The sequence below is a fragment of the Hetaerina americana genome, unplaced genomic scaffold, assembly GCF_022747635.1.
Source record: "Hetaerina americana unplaced genomic scaffold, ioHetAmer1.1.p SCAF_52, whole genome shotgun sequence".
Classification (NCBI taxonomy): domain Eukaryota; kingdom Metazoa; phylum Arthropoda; class Insecta; order Odonata; family Calopterygidae; genus Hetaerina; species Hetaerina americana.
In genome coordinates this window covers 1,596,854-1,624,339 of record NW_027287117.1, presented here as the reverse complement: position 1 = coordinate 1,624,339, position 27,486 = coordinate 1,596,854, and the positions used below count along the sequence as shown (strand labels likewise).

At 42.7% G+C, this 27,486-nt stretch overlaps 1 protein-coding gene across 2 annotated transcripts in view; it reads left to right on the top strand.

Moving 5' to 3' along the window:
* The window catches only part of LOC139694682 (protein FAM13A), a 332,141-nt gene that overhangs the window by 25,973 nt on the left and 278,682 nt on the right, over nucleotides 1–27,486 (top strand). The window contains exon 1 of one of the 2 annotated variants that reach the window (XM_071593184.1): nucleotides 19,092–19,166. The exons of the other annotated variant lie outside the window; for it this stretch is intronic. The gene's annotated coding sequence lies outside the window, so the exon portion shown is untranslated. Of the gene's footprint in view, nucleotides 1–19,091; nucleotides 19,167–27,486 lie in introns of those variants that run through there. 2 annotated transcript variants of the gene reach the window in all.

Genomic DNA, 27,486 nt, shown 5'->3' with positions numbered 1-27,486 from the left:
ACACACGCGATTATGTCCTCTAACTGATCGTATATCCTATCGACCTCTTCTTCCCTATTGTTGCTCGGTGGCATGTATACCTGAATAATAACCAAGTTCGTCAATTCTGCTTTTATCTCTACTAGCAATACCCTATCTGTTGCTAGTTCTATGTTAACTACGCTTCTTCCTACCTCTTCATTTAATACTCTGGCAACCCCTCGTTGGCTCTCGTCCCCGCCGCTGTATATTACTCTATAATTATCACTCCAGTAATCCCCGCTATCCTTCCATCTCACCTCGCATAGACTTAAAATATCTACACTTCCCCTTTCCATCTCTCGCTTATCATTCTCCAGTTTCCCTGCCCTCATTATTATCCTCACATTCCACGTCCCTATTCTAACTAATTTGGTCTTCTTCTCCTGCATCTTCTGTCCTGCTGCTGCCGGTTTTCCCTTGCAAGGGTTTCGTGGGATGACGACCGCGGAAGCCTTGCCTCCCCCGCTGCCGGGCACGACTCACGACCGATTGGGCCGAGTCTCGTAGTTGCCAGGACTCAAAATCTCTGTTTTGTCCGTCATGTAAATCTTGGGAATGATAATTGAGGTGGTTTCCCGTTGCCCTCCTCAATAGTGTTTTTAACGTGACACCATCACTTACTGGCCACCCCACTGGGGTCAGACGCCATTGCAGCCACCTCACTAAGGAACAGACGCTGCGTAGACTACCTTTCGTCTGGCTCCTAACCTTCGACCTATCTGGCATGGGTGACCCTACCAGGAGCAATTATTATTACTCTCGCCAGCACAGCTCTAGGCTTCATCGGAACGCACAAGCCCTTCCACCACGTCAAGGTGGTGGTCCGGGGAGGGATAAATATCCTCACACATGTACCTTCTTATACACCCTTTTATGAATAGTATGAGAGACCATTATTCACGATCAATGAAGAAATATTCACGACTATTAAATTTTTGAATATGTTCAACTTACTAGAGTTCTACCATAAATTTGAGCCGGGAACGATGGAATGCTAGAGTTCTCTTGTATTCGGATTAGGTAATGACGATGTTCTTCGATTGCTGTCTTATTGTTGGCGGAGTCATGGTTGACTTTCTCAATGCTGCATCAAGGAACACGCTCTATCACTCCTTGGCGTGTAGTCGTCTCCCACTCCGCCGAAATACTCGACATCCATCGGATGGAGCCCACTTGCCTCTGAGCCACACCACCAGTGCAATGCCATGGATTCGCGAACAGTGCAATTCCATGTTGTCTGGGCGAACCGAGGGGCAGGTCGTGGCTCTCCGGGAAAATATGGGGTGGTTGCATCTGCAGCGCAGGCATTATTGGCATTGCATTGTTTAAAAACGGCCGGATGGATTCATCCGCGGCGGCTGCGTCTCGCTCCACGTCTCCGGGAGATATTTGGAGCGCGGGGGGGGGGGGGAAGGGGGGATGATTGCAGGGAAAGCACGCCTTCCTTGCATTCGCCCACGGGGGGAATTTCCCATCTCCGTGCACTCGACTCACCTACTTCCCGCTCTCGATCTTCGCCGCAAATTGGGTTCCGAGCGCAGCCGTTGACCCTCCTCCTCTGCGGCTGCAGCAACGGTATTGGAGCCTTCGGAGAGAGTGGTCGTGGATGGGGGCCGCGGAGAGACAGGGAGCGGGAAATCTAAGGGAGGCGTTCCTCACAAAGTTATCCAGATGGCCACTGTCACTCAATGAAGGAAATATTGAAAATTACTAGTTAACTTGTTACGTTCAACTATACGGATTATATTCAATTGTTCCCGGCTCAACTTTGTGGAAATTCATGTTAATTAAATGAAGAATACAATGTATCTCTCCACTGTCCTTTATTCAAGTACTGGAATACGGATTATTCCTGAAACGGAATACGGTTTATACGGATTGTTCCTGAAACCTGAGTGCCTCAGAGAAAACTCTTACATTCGGTTGCTTCAGTGAAATGGCACTCATTGTCGCCGTAATCTGTGAACAACCCCGCAAAATTGGGCATAAAACCGGCAGGAAATAGACGTTGTGGTAATTGAGAAAGAAGGATGAGTTGGAATGAAGTGTTTGTAGATATGAGGATAAAGAAGGATGCAAAATAAAGTTGCATAAGAGTGTGCGCCATGGATAGGAGAATAAGTATGTATTGGAAAATTCGGGCGGAGGTAGAACTCTGCTGCTATATTGTGTTCAAAGGAGGAGGGGAAATAGATGGAGGAAGTGCTAAGATGCAATGGATTGTTGGACGGAGGGGGGAAGATGTTGGGCGAGCGCAAAAGATGAAGGGCTGGTGATTAAACATTTTAAAGAACTTGGAAAAGATATTGTTGCATGATTGAAGGACCTGACAAAGGGCATAATGTTGAGTGAAGGGTGAAAGTGTCGTCACAGCGTGCTTTCAGTCACCGGCGTTATGTGATAATTTTTAAACACCGTCCGAAATCTACCTCTAATTGGTGGAATACCGAGTGTTAATTAAAGTTCATGATAAGGCTAAATAGGTCGCGAAGGGCAGATGACGCCATAGTTTTCCGGTTGCTCCAGAGGTTTGTCTGGACGACGGCTTCTCTGGTGAACCACGTGTTCTAAAGTCAAGAGTTGTTTGGTACGACCATTATTCCATCAATCTGGTGCTATGTCATGACGAAACGAGGAGTGTGCGAAATAAATATTTAAAGCTCAATATGTTTTGAGTGTGTGCTGCCCCACACATGATTATTATTGAATTGAATTCTTTCTTTACCGTAGTGTCAGTTAACATGACCTCAATTATTTGAAATTATTTTCATATTCATTAGGAATGATGGGCGAAGAGGGGGGATTGGTTGGATAAATCATAAGGAGGCTGGAAAAATGGATGCTGAGAGCATTGTGTTTAAAAGTGGGATGCTGAAGACTGTGATAGAGGGGAATATATTAAGAAAACGTGGAAAGGGCCGGAACAGAATAGGAATGTTGAGCGGGATGAAGGGAGGAAGAAAGTACTCAGCAATGAAGAGAGACCTGATTCAGAGTAGGTTGCTGGATTTTGTGTTTCTTTAGGAGTCACAAAATATTTATTTGGTTTTGAAATGAAATGAAATAATTTACTTTGTAATTCCACGCACTTTTTTCACATCATCCTGATGACGACGTTCAACGTCGACACCTGGGTCGTGTTAAAAAAAAAATTAAGGAATTAAAAAGTAAATTATTTCATTTCAATCTGTTATGCAAATTCCATAAAGTTACGCCTGAGACAACAAATTTGATTTGGTAGTTGTGTCCATTCAAAAACCTACCTTAACCGTTAGATTACAATATAATAATAAATTAATTGGCTCCTAAAATCCAACCAAAACATAATGCTTGTGCTGTATGACTGGTGCGAAATCAGCCCTGTCTCGCAAAGTGCCCTCATGTACGTAGGAGGCAAAATCAGTCGCGAGGCTCAATCGTATGCTTTGGTGGGCGATGCGTCTAGACCGAGGCTGGAAAGGCGATTCTGGCGTCATGACACAATTCCCTAGAGCTTTGTTGGTTGGTGTTAATTAGGAATCATGCCTTTCTAGGATCTCGTGCAAAAGTTACGGAAATGTTTTCAATGAAATATGAAAATATAGAATATATTAAATTTGGTTTTATGTAGTAGTTACTTTGTTTTCTCGGTATTGTGGTTTCATGAGGAGTGCGAATGACCTGGTTGTACATTTTAATGCATTGTATTGGCAATTTAAATCCGTTAATTTTTAGTTGTATTTTAAGCACATACATACGAAAAGCGCTTGAAGTCATCTCACTCAGTGAATACGCGATAACCTTCTGGTCGGTGCACGAAATGAGTCTTTTGCCCCATCGAACGTGGCAAAAGAAAATTTTTCGAAAAAAAAATACCGTGATGCTTGGATGGGAAATTAATTAATGCGCGCTTCAAGTATACAAAGTGAAAAACATTCTAATATGTTGGTACCTTTAGGAGATAATGTTTTGATATTTCAAAGATATCAAACTTTGAATTTTCGTTTGAACAGGCGATGGCGTCGCCATTAACGCACATACGTGTATACGTATAAGGCAGCTCTGCATTGACTTTCGTTTCGGCCTTGATGGATGGTAAAATTTGCCAAATTGTTGGCGTTGGGTGATGTATTGGAGTTTAGCGTTTTGGAAAATATGCAATAAGTGTGATGGCGCATCGCGACTTTAAGGTTATTGCACGCACTCCTGTCCCCCGTCGCCCCCACGGGGGCATGCGGCACCCATTTGACCTTCGCGGAGGAGCTCTGGATGATCCCCGGGTATTGTGGTCGGATGGCAGGCAAAATAACAATCGCCCCTCGTATTCCTCCCTCAAGGCCGGGAGTCGGGTCGTCTTGAGTATTTGTATGCTGTCGTAATACGTGTATGTCACCGTTCTCTCACCTACCGGCTTAAAGGATTAAACGTGTACCTACCTTGGCAGTGGGTTCAAGTGGTTAGGAATGGTGAGCACATATTAATGGGATAAAATAAAATTAGAGTTTTATTTTTTATAGCTCTGGTGGATATAACGTTCGGCTGATGTGTCTGGGTTTCAAATCCTAGTGATAGCCATAGGCAACCTCGGGAAAATAATCAATATATGCGATTTCCTGGGTCTCAAAGGGTTTTGGAAAACCATAGGAGGTCCAGGGAGAGATCAAACCCCGAATATGCGAATTCCATTGGCCTTTGGATGTGAGTTCGCCTCTTGTGACTAACGCGTACTCGTATCTGGGTTGTTACCTCTGTGAAAGGTTTTTGTGCATTTTATACACATTGAAATCCATCTTCAAAACAAGCTTTCATTGTAAAATCCACTGAAGAGTAGAAAATAAATATTTAATCTGTAACCAAAAACCTTTTCACGCACAAATGGCAGATGATAAATGCGGGGGAGGTTTCTTTAGTGAGACTTTTGTTAGAAACTTCGGAATACCTAAAAAACCTATTGTCAGCCAAAGATGATCCATAATTTTAATTTTTATCAGTTAAGGGAACGGGGAAAAGCGACCGCGGAAGTAATTTTTAGCATACAACTTTTGTATTAAAAATATCGGTAAAATTTTTGGAGAAATGGATTTATTTTAATTAATGCCTCAAAATTCTTCAATGTGCATCCCTTGAACGTTGATACACTTTTTCCAGCGGCTTTTCCGCGACTCGAAGGCTCCCTGGTAGGCGGTAGGTCCTTAAGGTTACGCGTGTAAGCTTCATTGACGGCACTGAGGGTCCCATGGTGGTGGTTTCCTTTGTGGGACGATTTCCCCTTCGGGAATAGGAAAAAGTCTGCTGGTGTCAAATGGAGACTGTAAGGGGGTTGGGGAATCGCCGCTATGTCATTTTTCGTCAGGTAGTCGGTGACCTTGGAGCCTCAAAGGCTCAAGACCTTCGGGACGAATTTAGTGCAGATCTTTCGCATCGGCAAATTTTCAGTGATAATGCTGTGTACTGTCATCTTATCAATGCCATTGCGTACTGAGATCATGAGCTCACTTAACAGACGTTTTAGATTCACTCATACGTTGCACCTCGTTGTCGTTTCTTGATGTCGACGGCCGTCCAGCGCTCTCGGCCATCTTTGAACAGGTTATACTACTTGAAAACTGCAGTTTGTGACATTTTTCACCCTTGAGCACTTGGCAAATCATGCCCAACGCCTTTGCACCCGATTTCTCCAGTCCGACACGGAATTTGATGGAAATACCGCTGTTCGATCGTTCGCTACATTTTGCGCTTGCACCGAGTCACACGACAGGGGTCCACAAATAACACGATCTAGCATAAAAATACACTCGCAGGCTATTGGCGCTTGGTGCCTGTTGAAGGCCAGACCACCCCCACCGCCGAGCCTGCCCGGTGCAACCGCGCTGGGACGTACAGTCGCGTCAGGAAAAGATTGCTTCCGATACGTTTTATACAAAGCTTGCATGTGCGTGAAATCTTTTTACCTCCTAAAGGATAATGTATTTCCTGTTTTAAGTGCATTTTATAATAAAAGCATTTCCTTCAAAAGATTTCTAATGTAATTTTCTTTCATGTTTCTTATTTTTTCCACTTCAACTTTTAAGTCTCACTCGCTTCTTGATCTTCGCTCAAGCAATCGTGCCACCTTTCTTCAAAATTGCTCCGAATCTTATGTCGTATTTCGTGAAATTCGAGCCTTTGCCATCCATCCCAGAATTAGACAGCCAGTCTCTTCGGGCCTTCCTGACATTGTGAAAATTATGGTGGTGGGGGAAGAATATTGGAATTTGAGGATAAAATTTGATAGAATATTATACTGTCATGAGAAACCCGCTCGAAGCACGGATGCCCGAAGCGCCAAGTCGGTTGGACATCGGGAAGTGGGCCCAAAAAAGAAATCAAATAATGGATGGACACAATGAAGTCTTGTTAAAGCATGCAAGACGTATTTCATTTCAAATAGTTAATTTATATCACGGTTCTTCGCGCGAAATATAAATATTTGCCAATGTTACGATGGAAAAAAGGAAATCGCGAACGGAGGGAACTGAACGGTGTGGCTCGGCACGCGTGAGGGTTTTTGTCGACTTACGTCAAACGTGCACCCCCCCCCTCCGCCAACCCCCCCGTCGAGTCTGGTGCGAGGGAGGAAAGGGGGGGAGGGGATAATTGCAGTCTAACGAGGCAAGGCCGTCGCCGCATTTATGCTCTCTTAGCTCTGGTTGGCGCATAACGATGTCTGGTGGCGTTTTAAAGGAATGGGGGAGGGGAGGGACGGACCCCTGTTCCTGCGTGTTCCTTCCCTGTAGGAGCGCCCGTTCCGGCGATGAGACCTTGGCGGGCGGGGGTGGGGGGTGTAAGGAATTGTCTCCCTTCTCTCGGAGGAGGGAGAGGGGAGGAAACGCGAGCCCCTCCTCCGCCCCCCCCCCTTCCGCCTCCGCGCTCGCGGCTTCCCCCTCTTTCGCATCCAAGGAAGTAGGCATCGGAAAAATCGTTTCTTTCGCAGCGAAGTCCCAAATTTACTTTTATTAATGAGTGCCATGATGCAGTTTGAATAAACTGCCTCCTGGAACTGCAGTCATACGAGCGACCCCGTGTGTATCCGGAAAAATTGTACGTTTTCTCAGGTGTATTTATTATGGACATTTACTAAATGTTCCAAACCCAGAGTTCTTCCTGTCAATTTTAAAGATCTCGTGGTTGATGTTCTTGCTTTAGAAAAAAAACCTGTGGAAACCGCAGCTCGGTTTGGGCAAGCCCTCAGAAACAACGATTCTCATAATACGTTTAACGCTGGCTAAGTAATCTCGTGAGAGGAAGTATATATGGTGCGATAATGTATTAATAGTTAACGACGAACAGGAGGACATGTCGCATATCTAGCAATTTGATTGTGGACATTTCTTTTTAAGAAGAATTAGTATTGACTCTGCCGCATAACAGTTTAGGTGAAATTGAGACAGAAAATGGTCATTTCTCCTGGGTCTTATTTGATTGAGCTTCACGATAGCGATTCAACCTGTGATTCAATTTAGGCTAAAGATTACTCCTGCCGGCGAGCATAACTAATAAACGCGGTCGGGGAGATCAACATATTCATAGATAGTATTCGTTTTGTTATCACTTGTTGAGATTATTCGTTTGGTCACAAATTAATATTTTTGGGCTTCACGGTCATCAGCAGGATTACAATCCCAAGGTCGATTTACCTTAGCCCTACAGTCTTCTCCACGTTTCATGGAGTGTTTTAGATTGAATGGCCACATTGATAGGGGCATTAAAAAGAATAACGTTGAGTAATTCTACATCTACATAACACCCCGCCAGGGCGTGTGGCGGGGGATGTTAGGTCACCACCCGCAAAAAGGAACAATGCCACATGCAAAATTAACACATACATGCAAAACTACACCCACAGTGGAAGACACACTCTCATGCAAAAATCCCTTCATCCAACACTGATGCAAACACATATACCATGAACCAACAAACAATTGCACCCCAGGTTGTACCATGGAATCCATCCAACAACGCGCAAGCCAGACAGAACCTGAAAAGTAAGAAGGCGACTACCACATGAACATGCAATACAAAACGTTTAGAACACCATTTAGTAATGCAATCTAAATCCTGCGCTAGAATAAACGATCCTCTTATCCCCTAGATATCTCACACTCAATCACCGTGTCAACCGCAAACATCCTAATGTTACTTTTCACTGCGGGGTTTACAAAAATCAAGAATAGCAACGGCCCGATTACGCTTCATTGAGGAACCCCTGAGGTTACTCGCACGCAGTCGGAACTAAACACCCTCTGTTCCCGCTCTGAAAGAAAGCCTTCGGCCCAATTTATTGCGCCCTTGTTTATACCCGCGAGTAAGGATGTTAAGAATAAATTAATGAAATCTTTGATTAGGAGCGTGTTTTTGTATGGCGAGGAACATGGTAATTGAAGCAGGATGATAGGAGACGTAGATTGGAGGCTTTTGAAATCTGCATGTGGAGAAGGATTTAGAAGTTTAAGTGGACAGAAAGGAAAACAATCGAGGAGGTGCTATGCATGTAGAAAAGTTAGGAGAGGGGATTGTTGGGAGAAATCCTGAGGAGGCAGGAAAAATGGATGAAGAGCATTCTGATTGTCATTTGGATGTTGAAGACTATGAAAGAGGGGGCATTTGCATGGAAGGGGTACATAGAAATAGGATAGGGAATTTTGACGGAATGAAGGGAGAAAAGAAGTACGTGGAATGGAAGAGGGACTTATTGCAGTGTTGGACGTTGGTTTGTGTGTTGTTGGGCGCGACTAAGAAATGTAGCGGTGCCAAATCTGTGTCAATATAAAACGAACTTAAACCTAATCTCTGATATAGCAGTGGAGGTAGAGAGGTTCACGAGTTGTTTGACTAAGCAAGAGGATGGGAATAGCTGGAGGAATTTCGCTGCGATTGAAGTTTAAAATTCACAGTTTACGGTTTGGTGCGTTGGAAGGAATTCAAGATTAAAAAAGGATTATAACACTTTTTAACCAATTAAGTTTGAAAAAGGAGGCGTGATTCTACTCTCAGCGTAATCTTCATGTACCTGAAGATGACTCAGTGAGAAGAAACGCTCGCCGTTTATTAAGCGTATTTTGTTAAAAAGTACTGTTGTTATTTTAAGAATGAATTAAGTTTAATCCTGGTATCACCAAATCCGAAGTTGCTAGCGAAATGCACCCTTCCATTATTAAAGCAGCGGAAATCAGCGATGATTTGTCTAGTGTTTACATCAAGAGCGATCAAAATTCTGCTTAATCAAACTCCTAACTGAACTCGGGTGAAAAATAAATTTCCAGTATATTAAGATATAAAAAATATATGGCGGTATTTTGTCTTTCTGTGATTATGAGATAGAAGCGAGTCATAGTTTAGCTACGAAAGAAAACAGTGGCAATTTTCGATCATCAAATGAGTGTATTCTCATCCATCCATCTCTTTTCTCCAGATGGATTCGGCCTAGCTCTATACGCGCGACGTGGATGTTTTCGTTTCACCCGAATTGTTGCCCTATTGTTGAGAAGAAATGATACGTCCATCCGAAAAGACGTTTCTCCGTTTGACGCTCTCCCCCTTACTCTGCCGATAATATTGTTTAATCATCCACCGACAAGTGTTTTGATATATTATTGCATGCATACTCCTGTGTGAGTCGCGGTAATTCAGGGGGTAGAGCGTTGGACTACTGGCCGGAGGGCCCAGGTTCGATTCCCGGACAAAGCACTCTGGGCACCTGCAGCTCAAACCAAACTATGTGATTTTTCGGGAACCAGATCTTGCTGGGAAACCATAACTGGCACAGGGAAAGGAACTGGCCCCCCTACCCTGATGTGTGAATTTCACTCGCCGTCGGGCGTCTTAGAAATTGGTGAACTCTGCCATCTCCTACCAAACCGAACCTAAGATTGATTACTACAAAAAAATCAGTCCTACCACTTTTGGGTGCGACCCTGTATGTTTACGGTTTTTTTTACTCCTTCTGTACCCGATTCAAAATTTATTTTCGTCGTCCGAAATTCTCCGGTCGATCTCGGAAAAAGTCTCTTCGACATGGTTTGTTCCCCTTCCCTCTCTCCCTGCTCCCGTTGGACTCACACCGTCCTCGCCGGCGACCGTCTCTCGACCCCGGACAATTCCCGAACACTGCCCGCGAATTTTCTCGCCCACCACCGCCCGCTCCAACCGACTTATCTTCACGTGCGCATCTCCGTCCATTTGATTTCGTGGACCTTTCTTCCCTTTTGAAAAGGAAATAAGAGAAGTGGTCGCTTTTGTGCGGATGTTACGCAAGAGTCGATTCCAGGCCTAGATCTCTTGCTATTGGGCTCTTCTCATTTAGGGAGAGGGAGTCGGCCAATCTTTGGGGGGGCATATTCGCCGAGTAAACTATCCCCCACCCCCCCCACTTCGCGTGTACCTCTCCGTGGCTTCATTTCCTTGTTTCTCCCCTAATGCTCCTTCAGTGCCTGCCCCCCGCATTATTATCGCGCTACTTCCATTCAGGTCTCGTGACCGGGGGAGGGGGAGTAGTAAGAGGCCCCGAGTGTAACGATAAGGCGTGGTCCTTGCCCACGGGAGTCGCTGGGAATTTATTCTTTCAAGGCTTTTTCCTTAACATATCTCCTTAGATCCATCGTCGATAAAGACTTTTAATTTGACTCTCCCCATTCTGCCACCTCTTTGCGGCCTTTTGACCCATTTCTGCGGCGGCTGACGCAGGAAATGTCCTTCCTCGTAAGGAGACCACCTTCACGCGGGCATACCTGCCCACATATCAACACACGAAACTGTTTTAGCCTTTGCTTGCGGAGTGGAATTTTCCCATCGCGCGGTCAAGACAAAACGAAGCAATTCTATAATTTATATTTATTCTCGACGACCATGGTTTCGCCACTTTGTGGCGCATAATTAGGAAAATAATGATATTATCATCCAAATATTTTAAAAAAATATAAGTTTTAGTTGCTATATTATTGGTTAAATAACGTATCCACCTTTTTTATTTTAAGTGGAGAATAATTTTGCTTTTTTCCTCACGTTCCTAACACTTATATGTATAGTTTAGAACCATAGATTCCTAGTGATTATGCTCAAGTCTGCTTAAGGGTACTAAATTGAATTTTCTGTGAATCCCACATCAATAGTTACGTAATATTACTCAAACATATGATATCTTCTTTATCAGTCAGCAAGGAACTTGAAGTTACCTCCGTTACCTCATTTTGACTTCTTTATACATTTAATTTGGCTTTTCATCAATATCAAACTGAGAGTAGAAATATAAAAAAATTAAGCCGCATCCTTGCCTGGTTTAATAAAATGATACGCGAAACTCCATTTTAGTTTTAGGAAGATACTAATATAATATATCTAATATATTATATCTAATATGATATATAAAATATAATATATCTAATATATTATATCTTATAAAAATATCTAATATACAAGTGAGTGAGTACGCCGTCCGTCAGATGGGACGTCAAGCTGTGGACCCCTTGGCACCATTCCTTCAGAGCAGGCTAATAGCGACACCGGGTTTCCCTCCACCCTTCATCCGTTCCTGCCCATCCCTAATGGCGCAGCTGTCGGTCGCCTCCCATAAAAACCACTACCGATATTTGAAGTGCATCAGCGGAGAAATTTGAATCGCAAATGCAAATTTGCTTTGAGGTATTAATTCCCACACTTGATTTAGTCTAAGATGCGCTCCCGTTTCTTGTCAAACCATTTTCAGTGAAACTGTGAAATAGCTAAACGTTTACAGTCAAATTCTACGCCCATCGTGTAAAGTAGGGTGTTTCCAATAACTTCATTCACCCCTTGCGGATCTTAAGCGGAGTATTCCGTGGGAATTCGTAAGTGAGGAATGCCACGCCGATGAATTTTGCATTCACTTCGCCTTGGGTCCACTCTTGGGACTCATCGCAATGGGCCGTTGTTTAGAAGACGCTTCCGCGGACTGGCCCTCCCAATTGTGGACACCATTGAAATACTGAATGGCAGCTAGCCGCCCAAGAATCCGAAGCGCAGCTGGTCTATTTTTTATGCATGCTCGTCGTGAGAAAATGCGGACAATTAAATGTATACTATGCGTTCGGTGTGGGAATAATTTGTAAAAAAGCAATCCCTGGATCGACTATGTATTTGATATTGGCATAGTCCATATTCTAAGGGGATGGTGTCAGTGACAAGGACCATAAGTAATACGAAGAGGTTTAATCAACATTTTGATGGGGAGTGAGTTTCGTACGGCTCAGAAACTTGGCCGTTGCGAGGTGAGAGTACATTTATTTTTTTAGTTTTTTTAGTACCCTGCAAGCGAACGCTAGGGTGTGTGGCAGGGGGCGATTACACACAAGACTAATTATTACCCGAAATACTTTTCCCTCGTAGCTAGGTCTGACAACGTTATTCTGATCCCTTATCGTTTGTGGGAAAAATGAAATCTTATATCTATCAGTTCCACACTTGATCTTTCTAATTTCTTTTACATGATATATCCTACGGTATTCACCATCGCTAAAGTAATATCCTTCCAATCTATGCATGCAATTCCAGGATTTTGAGGCGAGGAGAAAGATGGGCAAAATGAAATGTTTGGAAGAAAAACACTTGAAAAGGTTCTTGAAATATGTTGGAGAGGTTTGCTGAGGGAAATTGAAAGGAAGAAGGGAACTTGTTGGCAGGGCATTGTGGATGACGCTAGGGTGTTGAAGGACGATGCGCAGAGGGGTGAGAACGGTGGGTTAGAGCAAGGTAGCACGGGAAAAAGACTGACCGCGTTGTGCAGAATGAAGGGAGGTAAAAAAATACATGCCATTGAGCATTTGCATCATGTAAATATATGTACATGATGCCCGGCACGGATATGGCAAGACTTACGGTCACGTACCTTACTTGAAAGACTGGTAATCACAAAAAAAGTCGTTTATGCAATGAAACTTTACGAGTTTCAAATTCCTGGATAAGGAGCCATTGCCTTCAGTGGAGACATCTACAGGAAAAGAGAGGCAAGGAAACGAAGAAACAAACTTGCTCTCCCAAAAATATTCCCAGGGTTATAAGTGGCGAATGACAACTGCGTTAGGAAAAAATAAAAAAAATACCGACAGTATCATCATCAAATATGAATTAAGTGTCAATATAGGTTGTTGCATGTAGGCGCACAAAATAAATGCAATGTATGCTGTAGAATAAGGCTCTCGTGTTGGGCTAAACTAAAGTGTAGTAGTGTTTGTCTCGTCGTCCATTAAAAACTATTTCAACTGATAGGCTACCAATGATAATTTCATATCGTCACAGATTGGTGAGAATTGGTAATAATTAAATTAATTATAAGCACCATGTGCATATATATATATATATATATATATATATATATATATATATATATATGATCCGTCAGTGGCGGGGTGGTTTTCCAAGACAGCGATTGTTCGACCATTCCATCTCAAAGGGATTATGCACTCATGCTCAATTGGAAACCATTTAACATTTTCGCGAATCACCAAAGGTGACCTCTTTATTTTCCTTCCTTTAGTGAGCACTGGATAGAGAGTCCAAATTCCCGCGAGGGAAGGAAATTCACCTTCGAACCTTTGTTAAGGGTACTTCTCCTTGAAGAAGTTAATAAAATATTTAATGCCCCACCCCGTCTAAGCTTTGGAAGAAGGCCTACGAGGTACTGCTAAATGCTTAACGCTCGTTATTCAACCTCTCCGCCACGCATGTTTCCATCTGAAGGGTTGGTCGGTTATGAAGTCGCCTCCCCTTCATGCTTGCGAGAGACAGTGCGGTTAGCAGCTGTTCCAGTGAGCGCCGCTCACTGGATAATAATTTATGATTCGACCCTTTTCCACTCTGGCGCATACGCATATATTCAAAATGCGGAGGGCCCACCGTGTTATAGTGCGCCCTAAGCCAGCATGTGGGCATACTTCTACAGGCGAATCAGCGGCGGTATTTTGGGTTCGTTTGGGTCTTCTGATAGACATGTGGAAAGAATACATAGAGCGTGAACGACAAATAACCTATATTAGATCATTTATGTTATTTTATATATATTAAGGTAATCTACCGGTTAAGGTAGGTTTTTGGATGGACACAACTACCAAACAAATATTTTATTACTCCTAACAAAACACAAAATCCATCATCCTACTCTATATCAGGTCCCTCTTCATCTCTGAGTACTTTCTTCCTCCCTTCATCCCGTCCAACATCCCTATCCTGTTCCTTCCCTTTCCTCTTTTGCCCAACATTCTACCCTCTATCACAGTCTTCAACATCCCACTGCCGGTCAACACCCCCTTCACCCACTTTTCCTGCCTCCATAGCATTTCTCCCAACAAACCCCTCTCTTCGCCCACCATACCAAGTACTTCCTCATTTGTTTTCTTCTCTGTCCATTTCACCTTCTCCATTTTTCTCCACACCCACATTTCAAAAGCCTCCAATCTACGTCTATCCTCCTGCTTCAACGATCACGTTTCCGCACCGTACATGGCTACGCTCCATATCAAAGTTTTTACGAGTCTTTTCTTAACATCCTTACTCAAAGTCCCCGTCATCAACTCCCTCCTCCTTGTGAAAGCCTCTTTGCCTAGCGCAATTCTTCTCCGTGCGTCCCTACTACTTTGACCGTGTTGGTCCAAAACACTACCGAGATACGTAAACTGTTCTACCTGCTCTAGTTTTTGCCCTCCTATTTTAATGTTAAGCTTGACCTTTTTCTTTCAAGAAAATCGCATAACCTTTGTTTTATTAATATTGATTCTCATCCCATACCTGTCGCACTGAATTTCCAATTCACTCAGCAATGCTTGCAGCCCCTTGGCTGACTGACAAACTAAAGCTTGGTCATCAGCAAACCTAACTGATTTTACGAATTCCCCACCCACTTTCATTCCTACCTCGAGTTCTTCCCATGCCTCTTTGATCATTTCCTCTGCATACAGGTTGAACAGCAACGGTGATAATGGGCAACCCTGCCTTACACCCCTTCCTAACACTGCCCATCCTGACTCCCCGTTTCCCACCCGCACCTGAGCAGTCTGAGACATGTACAGGTTGCGGATTAGCCTCCTTTCCCTCCAATCTATTCCTATTTTCTGCAATATACTCATTATTTTTTCCCAATTCACTCTATCAAACGCTTTTTCGAAATCTACGAAGCAGGCAAATACATCCTGGTTGTATTCTATATTCCTCTCGATTAATAATCTCATTACTGCAATGGCATCACGCGTACCTCTCCCCTTCCTAAACCCAAACTGATCATCCCTTAAGTAATCATTTGCCCTACTCTCTATCCTTTTGTTTATGATCCTGAGAACAACTTTAGCTGCGTGGGATATCAAACTAATTGTCCTATAGTCCTCACATGACGTGGCCTTTACCTTTTTCGGAATAGGAACTAAAACTGATCTCACAAAGTCTTCCGGCCAGATTCCCTCCTTCCTAACCTTCGACCTATCCGGCATGGGTGACCCTACCAGGAGCAATTATTATTACTCCCGCCAGCACAGCTCTAGGGGTTATCGGAACGCACAAGCCCTTCCACCACGACAAGGCTGTAGTCCGGGGAGGGTACATATATATATGTATATATATATATATATATATATATATATATATATATATGTATATATCCCTAAAAAAATATGATGGACAATAGAGATATTTTGAGTCCTGGCAACTACGGGGCTCGGCCCAATCGGCCGTGTGTCGTGCCCGGCAGCGAGGGAGGCAAGGCTTCCGCGGTCGTCATCCCACGAAACCCTTGCAAGGGAAAACCGGCAGCAGCAGGACAGAAGACGCAGGAGAAGAAGACCAAATTAGTTAGAATAGGGACGTGGAATGTGAGGATAATGATGAGGGCAGGGAAACTGGAGAATGTTAAGCGAGAGATGGAAAGGGGAAGTATAAATATTTTAGGTCTATGCGAGGTGAGATGGAAGGATAGCGGGGATTACTGGAGTGAAAATTGTAGAATAATATACAGCGGCGGGGAAGAGAGCCAACGAGAGGTTGCCATAGTATTAAATGAAGAAGTAGGAAGAAGCGTAGTCAACATGGAACCGGTAACGGATTGAATATTACTGGTAGAGATAAAAGCAGAACCAACGAACGTGGTTATTACTTCGTGGGGCGAAGGAAGAGATGGTGATGAGGTGGGGGACTACGGTTTAGGCACGAGGAATGACCGCGGGGAGAAAGCTGTTGAGTTCTGCAGGAGACGGGGGTTCGTCATCACCAACACTTTGTTTAGACACCACAAAAGACGCAGGTATACTTAGAAAATGCCAGGTGACTCAGAAAGGTACAGCTAGATTTTATCCTGGTTAGACACAGATTTAGGAACAGTGTGATAAATTCACATAGCTTCCCGGGAGCGGGTGCGGACTCTGACCGCAATTTAGTTATAATGAAATGTAGAGTCCGTTTCAAAAAGATAAGGCAGGGACGGCGACTTAGAAAATGGAATGTAGAAGCATTAAATGGTTTGAAAAGGAAGGAATACAAACAGGTGGTAGAGGAAATCATGGAGGATGGTAAAGGGCTAAGTACTATCGAAGAAAAATGGGAAAGTAACAAGAAAGGGTTGTCTAAAGCCGCAAAAGACACTCTTGGAACCGTTAACGCTAAAAGGACTAGGAAACCATGGATCACGGATGAGATGATTACAAAGATGGATGAGCGGCGAAAATGGAAGAATGTAAATACAGAATTAGGCAAAATGAAGTACAAAGAGTTAAACAATAAATTGAGACGGGCAACAAATAAATCAAAAGAAGCATGGTGGAAGACGCAGTGCGAGGATATGGAAAGTCTGCAGAGGAAGGGCGAAATCGGTGCGCTGTACAGCGAAGCGAAATCGTTATCGGGAAGTAAGAAGAAGAAGCCCTTCCACGATGTCAAGCTTGTAGTCCGGGGAGGAATATACTATATATATATATATATATATATATATATATATATATTATTATTATTATTATTATTAGGTAATCTACCGGTTAAGGTAGGTTTTTGAATGGACACAGCTATCAAATAAATATTTTGTGATTCCTAGCAAAATACAAAATTCAGTATCCTACTCTACATCAGGTCCCTCTTCATCTCTGAGTACTTTCTTCCTCTATATATATATATATATATATATATATATATATATATATATATATTAGTATGTATGTAATGAAAACGACAAAGAGAAATGTTATCTATCGCTGGTTAAGCGTCATTTAGATTATGCTGCTAGTATATTCTGGGATCCTCACGAAGTTGGCTTGATTTGTCGAATTGGATCGCGTGCAGCGTAGAGGAGCTAGATTTGTAAAACGCTGTTAAATTAGTAAACGTTGGTAAACTTAGTGGCGTACCCAAAACATTAAAGCAGCTAGGCTGGGTATCACTCTTGAAGCGAAGGTTAAATTGACAGATGAAAAGAAATTACAGATTAAATCTCTCACATGAATTGGAATGACGTCTCTTTAGCAATGATGTTGAAAATGATGGAAAAACCTCCATTGTACTGCGATAGGAGAGATCTTGTCTGTAAAATTATAGAGATTAATTGCGGAACGGATATTTTTAGCATATCACTTCTATCATGATATATGAAGGATCAGAATAACATAGTTCGACCGCGGTAGGGGTAAAAATTAGTCTGATATGTTTTCACCCTCGGCTGCACACCCTAGTGGTGGCTTGCAGGGTGCAAAAAAAATACAAATATACCCTGAAAACCGCCACGACGGTGTGTGGCAGGTAGTGATTACAAGCCAGATTACTTTTGACACAAAATACATTTTCAACATTACTGCTAAAGAGACTTTCTTGCAATTTATTGCTAGAGATTTAATCTGGAATGCAACCGTCGGTCCGTGAGTTATTCCCAACGTAGCTCCCCTAACTATTTGATTCGCTACACCGTTCATCATAAAAACGCCTTGCTCATTATTTACCCCATAATACTACGGTGTGTGAGATCATGTCTATAAAAATAGAGATAATAAGTGTAGAACAGATGCCATTTTTTCCACGAATAATAAGGAATGAGAATAAAATTATCCGACCACGGTCGGGGTCATGTTCGGGTTAAAATTAGTCTGTTCTCTATTCACCCCCTGCCATACACCCTTGTGGTGGCTTGCAGGGCACTAAATAATAAAATAAATAAGAATTCAAATCTAGCTCTTCCTACGCTGGACGTGATACAACTCGGTAATCAATTATAGGATTTGTTTGAAGAGATCAATTGTTTATGAGGAGAGTTTTAGGTAAATGTGAAGGAAAGGTCAAAGAGAAATGTTACATTTTGCTGGGTGGGTATAATTTAGAATATTGTACAGATATATGGGAACCTCACGAAGTTGGATTGATTGCCGCATTGTAACTCATTCCACAGTCGGAAAATGACGTATCCAGGTTAAGTCGTTGAAGTCATTGACATCCCATGTAATGCCAGGGTTGATTTCTCCTGGCGGCTCTATAATTATAATTTTTAGTGGTAACGATATTATGCTTAATCTTTTGCGATAAAGAAAGGGAAATCGAATACATTAAAAAAAATTGCATTTTCAATCGCTTGTCAGAAACAGAAATCATATACGTGGCTAACTTCTATTAATTATGGTTTGGCGAGATAAACGACTACGGCCGAGACAAATGAGATAGACCCTCAAAGTAGTTTAAATATGGTATGTTTAAAATTTCTAACGACTCAAAGAGTCATTTGCGATGTTTCCATTGCGCTTTCGCAGTTATCGCAAATTAAATATTTGTTCTCCTTGGAGATTTTATTTCTGCTAATTTACTTTGTGAGTTACACTTTAGATTATGGATTTCTCATTTGAAATAAAAATTTTATTCAAAATTATTTTTTTCCAAGTGTATTCAAACCTTTTCGTAATTACGGCGTGATGTGTTCTTATTTTGTGTGAATGGATGGCTCGCCGGAGCCATTTCCACGACAGTGTTTTGTTCTCTTATAATGTTTGTTTGTTGTCCGACGAAACGGCGATAGTTACATCGCAGCTGTTTGTCATTCTAGAAACAACTTCGCTCCCTCATCAGTCCTGTCGGCTGATATCAACGCTGTGTGAAAGGGTGATCACAGATGACGCTCGCGGACGAGAACTCGATGAGCATTGACTAAGGTACCTGCAAATTTTCATAGTTAATATCTTTTGCTAATTTTGCTTCCATATATTTTTGTAATAAGTTTCATTCAAGTTCGTAAACTTGTCGCCATCATACTTACTCAGTGCGTTCCCCTCTCTCCATTAAACTTGAGGTTTTCAAAATTATGCGTCTTAAGTCATTAGCATTTTAGTATTGATGCTTGAATAGTAAAGAGTGCGTGAGAGTGTGCGATCGCATGGTCTACGATCGGGGACAAACATTATTATAATAGCCAAGGGACGTTTTTGGGTGTATATATTGGACGTATGTGTATCCTATGGTGTTCTTTTAATCTTGAAGCACCTTGAATGGTCGTATAGGGCGTATTACTCTTCATTGTTTGTTAATTAATCACATGGGGCACTACCCTAATTAATCACGTGGAAAGTATTACCGCATGTTTTAAGTGTAAATACTTAAACGAATCAACAATTAAAGTCTCCAAAATTTGTTTAGCGGGGAAAAGCCGTTAAACAAACATGGCTTCCATTATTGGTGATTCATTCCATTCATGTTTTAAAAAGATACATTGTAACAACGCGTTAGCTGAACCGCCTCCCCTCCCCTCTCTCTGAATTACCGTTGGAATGGAATACGCTGCATATTTTATTGTTTGATTACCAAGGACATTGCTCGCTCGGCTGGGCAATTGTATGTAATTAATTGTCGGCGGCGTGAAATGGAAGGAGAGAATGGCATCGGGGTTCAGTTTCGGAATGGCGTGTGCTCGGTAGGTCACGTGCTCGTACTTCGCTCATTTTCTTCGTCGCGTTCATTTCGCGCGCGGGTGCGTGGATCGCGCTCACGTGAGCGTACAGGTGTGATAACACCAACTCCCTGCATCTCCCGACGCTCAATGACGAAGTTACGTTTATTCGTAAGCACAGATTCATAGATACGTTCGTGGAAACTCAAAGAGAAACAAGTATCATTCTAGCAATCTCCGTTCGGAGCAGAAGAGTGGGTATTTTACCGTAATAGGTGTTCGTGAGTATTTTTGATCCCGATTCGAATATACGTATTTGAATTTCGGCAATGCAACGAAAACTGTGTTTATGATATTTTTTACATGTGTATTATGCATTTACAGTATTTATTTCTTCGATGGCGTTAAAAGGTGATATACTTTTTAACGCTTTCTTTAGTTGGTGTTGATAAATACTTATCTTAGTTAGACCGCTGTTTGTAGCATGGATAGTTTTTCATTTTAAAGAGAGCTATCAATTTAATGCAAAAGAGGAAGTGAATATCCATGTAAATATACCTACTCACCTCGTTTTTTTGAACTGAAATCGGTCTATCTGGCAAAATGGCTTTTATATCACTTCCGGTCGAATCAGATATTTATTTATAGGACGCATTTTTTGAGGGGCTAAGAAAATTTTACGTAGATTAAATAATGGTATTTCAATGTATATCTATTTTCGGTATTTTCTTCCTGCGCTTTTATTATTCACCTCGCGGAAAGACACTTGGGCGGAAGTTGTTTCACATTTTACCGATAAACAACCCCTTGCGTGAGCTGCTAACTTGCAGATAAAACTCTTGACCTGTGACTCCGGTATCGTTTTCACGGATTTCGGAATTTGTTGCAATCATCATATCGTCGGCAAATGCCATATCGGTGAGTATTCAATTAAAATGAGAACTATGGATCTGTGTCTAGTCGCCGGGTAGAATTCCATGCCACTCTAGCATATGGAACATACGCTCGACCTTGTGGTTTGACTAGCTGAAATCACGAGTCAAATGAAATTCACGTGTTTGTGCATTATTTATATAAAACATAAGGCCTTGTGATTGAGGGTAATTATGTGTCGAAGCTTTCCCCGCGGACGAGGTTGCGGTAATTAGTTGATGACGACGTGATCTTCGGAATGTGGGAGAACGCCGCCTACTTTTGTTTTTACACGCGGTACCTTTCACTAAATCTAAGCACACGTCGTGTGAGTCTTAGACAAGAAGAGTCGCCAAATGCCCTCATCATAAGGCAATGTGAAATTTAGAATTTGGCTATAGTTGCAGAAGTTAATTAAGCCATCTCACCGTACTTATTTCCATGGTGATTCTAATGAGTCGTTTGACTAAATAAACATATTTAGGCTGAATGCGTGATGACCATTTTATGGTATATGGCGGGTTTAACGTTGGTGCCAATACCAAGGAGCGGTAGTTACCACCTTGCTAATTCAGTAATGGTAAAGAATAGTGAGCTGGCAAATGCATATTGCAAATGACTTAAATGCTAAAAAAAGATGATTCAAGATTACATCGTACATATAAATAGAATACAATGCGGTTGGTGGCCGGTAACCATGAGCAAAATTGCGGATGACGTGCGATATCATTTAGCTCTCTTAAAACGTTTATTTTTAGTCGACGTGAAACCAAGGTAAGAAGATTGGCAACACTTATTTTTCGTATTTTGCAGAAGCATATTTTTTTCACCGTTATTGACAAATTTTTATGATAATACCGAAAGGAAAAATAGTGAAATACAAGGGAAAAACGAACTGGAAGATAATCTCTAACACGTAATTTTTGTCATTCTTTTCTCCTACGTTTCTTCTTCTTTTCTCTCATTAGTTTTTATCAGGTTTACATTTAAACTTCATATATATTTAAGCATAAAAAAGCCATAAAGGGCGGGACTCGGAAAGGATGAAGTGGATCCTCAAAAATAATGATGGGTAAATGAAATAAAGCCAACGGATTGAGAAGTGGAAAATGTTTGCCAGGATTGGCAAGGATATTCCACCCTCCTACTTGTCTCATATTTCGAGTTTTCTGAAGGTGCCATTCGTATTTCAGGACTCTTATGTACAGCCTACCTTCCTGTTAGGCCATATATTTCCCCTTTGAGTAATTTCCTAATTTGGAAGCTTCCCTAATTCGAGGAAGCTTTTTGTAGTGTGTCCCGATTTATATTGGCACGAAATGTCTCGTGCGCGAATGCATTGAACTCAATCTTCCCAGCTGTGGCCGTATGGTATTTTACTCCTTCCTATTCTTAGAAATCTCCCCGGCCTATCGAGTCTTCATTTCCGCTCAGCTATCGGACGTTGCATTTCCGGGAATGCTCCGCTCGCTCGAAGCCTCTTTCTATCATTCTTTAAACCTTAATTTCTCGTAAGAGCCGTTACACGGGAGGCTCGGTTATGGTTCCTTTTCAGATTTAACGATGAGGGGGGACGGAAAACCGCGATGCGTTTCTTCAATTGGGTAGACGAACATCATGTATTGGAAGATGGAGCCAACAGTTGGTTTAGCTCAATCAAAATTCGAACTGAAGGAAGGAGTAAGGTTTGGGTACACTTATTGATAGAAAATAATAAACACGTGTGACATTTGAAAACGGTATTCCTGATGATATATTGCTTTTAAATATGCTCTTGCTTCGAGTAAATTTTACTAATCACGGCCAATTTCTATAGAATTCGCTATGTACTCCTGATGATCGAACAATTAAAATGAGGATTTCCCAGCCCTAAACTTAACACCAGGTGTTTTACATACCGCTTCCTTGTTATAATTTGTAATGCATTTGAATTGCACAGTAGCCGTATAAACCGGATCGTCTTTTTTTCATTACTCTATCATGCATGCAATATTATCTGAAAAACTCTTCCCTGCCATACTTATTTCCAGTTTAGGCGAAGTTGCCCATTAATTTAGAATACTAAGCGACCCTCATTCAAGCCATTCACGTCCAATGAAAACATTCAAGTCATTCACGTCCTTAAACACGTAAAGTCTCGATATATAATATTGCTGATTTTTTTACTGTTTTCCGTATGGCATAATAAGATGCACTGCCACGTCATCACGTTGAATGTTCTGCCTTCCACAATATATAAAAAAATGTTTGATTATTTGTTGGGAGCACACCAAAAACGCCGCCGGGTGTGACATCCCCTTCTCCTTCGGATTGATTCTGCCGTGATATAGTCCCGGGTGTCAAACTTTTGATCCCTGCGTTTGAAGGTGAACAGTGGCGAATTTCACTCATCATGATCTTTGAATCGAGCGGAGGAAAGGATTCCGGAGATATACGGCAACAGAGATTTCGCCATTTAGTTCGATGCCTATCATTATACATACGCTCCCCCAGAGACTCCCAGTTTTTCGGCATTATCATTCGATCATGTATTTCGCATAATAAATCTAGGTGCTCGAGCGATTTTCACGAGTTTCTCGTAACATTTTCTTTGGGTATTTGCAGAAGAGAGCTCCCTGTTTTCGTTTTCCTTTGAATGTCCACTTAGGTTGGCACGTACACCGGCGAGGGCACGTGCGCCTTGACGTTTGTTTGGTCCATCGTCTCTTTTCCGTTTGGCCTTGATGAGTGTTGCCCCTCTCGAATCTAATAACGCCGCATCAAGGAAGTTGTGTTCTCTAACGATCATCAGGTCAATACCAGCATCACTACACTCTTCGTCGTGTGTCTCTCTTTGAGTTAATCGCGCGTTTTTTCAAGGTTTCATCCCCCTCTGACTTGTTGTTCCCGCCGTTTCTCGATCACCCCACTCGTCGCCCGCCGGATCCCTTTGTTGACGTTGTGATGTCTTCGGACTCCATCCAGCCAGGGGCGAGTCACCCCCCCGAGGGTGGTGCTCGTTATCCTTGGCCGTGATGCCGAGAGAGGGAGGGGAGTGTTCAGCGGAACTGCCTCCTCCTTTTCCCCCGCGGGATCCTCACCGAAATCGGCGTCAACTTCTCCCTCTTCCCCACTAGCATCGTGCCGCCACGTGCGTCAAAACAAAGGCACGGGTTCTGTCGCGTGACGCAGAGGAACTCTCACGGAAGGGAACTCCGTTGTATATGTACGGTGTGCGCGGTGGGTCGATATTTGTGGGTGCTGCTAAATACACACCTTTGATGGAACACGGTCGTAGTGTGGTGATTGATTGGCGATGCAAACGAATACGTTTCTTTCCGTAAGTTTTCATTTAATTAGTTCATTGATTTACTTCTCTTATTTTCTATGGTTTAATAATGCTTCAGAATAATTACAGATATTACTTCTTAATTCGTTGGTTAAATTTTGTGTTCCATATCAATTTTTCGTGTGATATTTTCCTTTGACAGTTTAAGGATTTTGTATTTCTGCATTTTCTGCATGTTTTAGTACCCTGTAAGCCACTGCTAGGGTGTTTGGCAGGGGGTGAAAACACACCAGACTAATTTGACCCGAATATTTTTACCCCTACCGAGGTCGGACAATGTTATTCTGACCCCTTATCGTTCGTGGACAAAACGGCATCTTAAATCTATCTGTTCTACAATTAATCTTTTTAATTTTATCGACATCTCATACCGTAGTAAGATGGGGCTAATAACGCATTTTCAAAATTACTGCTAGAGAGACTCCCTTCCAATTTATACGGGAGCTCCAATCTGTAATTTGACGTTAGTTTTATACAGTGATTCCCAGCCTAGCTGCTGTAATATTTTGGATACGCTACTAAGTTTATCATGATAACGTTTGACAAATCTATGTCCTCTACGCTGCACGTGATCCAATATGGCAAATTAATCCAACTTCGCGAGCATCCCATATATGGTACTTGAAGCATACGCAATCCAGATGAGAGCTAACCAGTGACAGATAGCATCATCGGTTTTCTAATTTAATATAACATTATTTTATGGGAAAATATTTTCATCATCATTTAAATTTCGAAATGACCGTCTCTTAATTCTTGTACTGCTGGATCCAGAGGTTCAAATGATGATTGTTGCATGGCTTGGCAATTGTTTTGCACGACGCTTATTCAGTGCCTCAAAAGCAACACGCTGTTGGCGAAGTGCGTGCCGGAATTATTTAGTCCCCAACGGCGTTTAGCCGGAGAAGTAAGGAAGGCATTGTTAGGCGAGCTTTCATGAATTATGTAACGAGCAGAATGATAGAAATGGCATGTCGAGTAACGCCTCCCGTGGTCGCCGTTCTTTTTTCAACACGCTTCTTCGTCTTGCTGGGAATCCGGCGGTTAATTCTGCTTACGTGACTCACCTGTGACGAAGAACCTTCAGCATTATCTCAAACAGGGCGCGGTGTGCTTGTTTGGACAATGATTGGGGAAGAGGGCGTGGCGGTTGAGGAATCGCATCTAAGTTCTCCAGCGGAGCAACAAACCCACCAAATTGCGTAATACAAGTTCGAAGGCAAACAATAAAGTATTCTTCCCCATGAGATTGCGTGAAATAGGCGCGAGGATGTTTAATTCTATGTTTTAGGAATGAAAATAACATTGCAATCCCCATGATAACTCTGAATACTCTACAGAATGGCGCAACGGCGTTGAAAGGCGAGTTCTACCTTTGAAATAAAAGTGTGAGCAGCACAAATTTAATTCAGATACGGTGTTACAACACTTTTTATCTAAGACTCGGATGGACCGGTTTATTTTCTCGGCATTATGTCCATTTTAACTTGAAGCTGATAATAATATCCGTTTTTTAACCCAAAAGGTAGTTTTATGCAAGAGAAATATTTTTTTAGCGACGGTCAACCGGGGGAACGACTGTTTTGACTGGCCTTAGCCAGCCTCACGAGGCGATGTAGCAAGTAAAGGGCAAATTAGTTATTTTAATTTATTCGTGTTGTTAAGCATGGAATTTGTTTGTAACACATTGCGTTCTTATCCTCTTGTGCCAAATACAGTCATGAAATGAGTTTCTTATTATTTTTCTGCTTCTTTCGGAACATGATTTGGACCAGCTCGCTCGGTTGATAACGGAAAATTGCGCAGGCCGACACTGTTGACGTGACTATGACCTTCAAAAGTTCTCTCGTACTCGCCGTTTCTCGCCAGGGGCGTATGGGCTTTTCCTCAGAAAATTCTTGCCAAGTTACCCATAAATCCCCGCCGTGTCTAGCGACGTATCTCCTCCCAGTGCTCGGGACATTCGTTCACGGCATGAAGGTGCGCGGCGGCTCTGAGGGTGATCGCATTGCGTCGTTGCTTTTAGCGGCCTCTCGACTATGCCGCACGCAGCCGGACGATCTCCTCTTTTATCCCAATATACTTAATTATCTCATCTCTAAATGCCCCGAAAGTCGCCAGAGGGGGGTATGGCAGGGGAACAGAAGCCCTCCAGGAAAGTTGTTTGTTGAAGTTATCAAAGATATTGTAAAGTTTTCTCATTGGATAAAAACGTTCGTTTGTTGTTGTAAAGAAAGCTCAGGCGGTATAGTTGTTCATTGTGGAAGCCATTCTTCTTAACAAGGCAGTGATCCAAATTTCTGGAGCGCTCTTGATTGGTGTCGAACTTCAAATGTCCATATGGTATAAACACGATCCAACGCATCCATCCATTTCTTTCGCACTGATTCCTCCCAAAGATAAAAATGACTATAAATGACTGAAATTTAAAGGCGCTCCTATGTGCGGACGCTTCATATTGTGTGACACCTAAACAAATTGAACTCTGGGCAGTTTATTCTGGGCCGTGATAACGTCACCAATAGCTGTTCCAAAGGAGGAGACAGGTTTCAAACCGGTTAGGCTAAAAACTATTGGGATTTTATTTTGTAGTTATTTCTCAACCAATCTCACCTATCTCCTGCATGTGAGCACGATAAAAACCACCCGGTTTCGGTCGTATAATTTCACGAAGAAGTTTTTTTTCTGCGCCAATATCTCCTACTCTTTATTCTGTTGAATCAAGCACGTTTATGGAGCTTCGCGATATACACTGGAACCCATCCCTATGCCCCGTTTCAATCTTCTTCCCCCGTGCCTTTCCTTAACCCCTTTCTTCGAGCCTGTTTGGGGAGTTACGTGATTCACAATACACAGAACCCTAAGAATTCACTACTGCCCCATGCGAAGAGAGCAGACTGTGGAATACCATCAGATGGATATGTCATTTTTAAAGTTCCAACGCGTACGTAATATTCGCATGAAGTAGACCGTGCCCATAATTATGCTTGTTTTTATGCTTATCCGCCCTTTTTCCGAGTCGTGCGGGGGGGAGGGGGGTGAGTCAGAGCGACAGTAGTCGCCCGGCGGGAGAAGCGTCGTCCCCCCGCACCCCCTTCCCGCCCCACTCCGCAATCCACGACCCCTACGCTTTCGAAAGTAGGCGCCTCCGCGAGGAAGATCCGGTTCTGCCGTCGACCCCTCCTCGCCCACCCACCCGCCGCGCACTTTTCCCTCGGCGACGCACGGCCGGGATCGATATCCGGCGGAAACATCGGCAGGCATCGCAAGGGGGAGGGGAGACCCCAGACCCGTTGTCCTCCTCGCTTAACATACATGGTTTGTATAAAAAGTATCGGGAAATGTTTTG